Here is a 525-nt window from a genome sequence, read left to right as displayed (position 1 = left end):
CATTGCACTATGATGCAATATTCGTCAGCATAAATGTATTTCTCAACAGTCTTCAAGCAAGCATAGGAAATACACTTCTGTGTACGTCTGAATTCGTTGACTACGCACAATATACAATACGAATGCTCTGGAATGCTCCAATATATGTATTCACACACACCATTCTATTCCGGAAAGAGCCCATACTATGGCGGAGCCAATCACTAACAAGCCCCACCGTTGGCCGGACTCTTACTAGAGGGACTCTAGTATCCATAGATATAAAGCGCCACTTTCGCCACACTTCGGACAGAGATAAGTAGGAAGATTGCCAATGAGCCTGTTTTTGGTGGTCTCAATTTTTCTCTGGTTTCGGCGCGCCACCTTAGCGGAGGGCCCTCGAAGCAGTTCCACGTTTTTGATTGGTCGTGTATATATAGTAATACTACGCGTGATAATCTGGAGCTGTGTTTTGGCGCGTCGACGCGCCACCTGAACGAGACTCTCGAACTAGTTCCACGTTTTTGATTGGTCGAATGAATTCGT

The sequence above is a fragment of the Cephus cinctus genome, unplaced genomic scaffold (assembly GCF_000341935.2).
Source record: "Cephus cinctus unplaced genomic scaffold, Ccin1 Ccin1_scaffold1029, whole genome shotgun sequence".
In the NCBI taxonomy this organism is placed as follows: Eukaryota; Metazoa; Arthropoda; class Insecta; order Hymenoptera; family Cephidae; genus Cephus; species Cephus cinctus.
The sequence above is the reverse complement of the archived record's forward strand: the minus strand, read 5'-3'. Positions refer to the sequence as shown.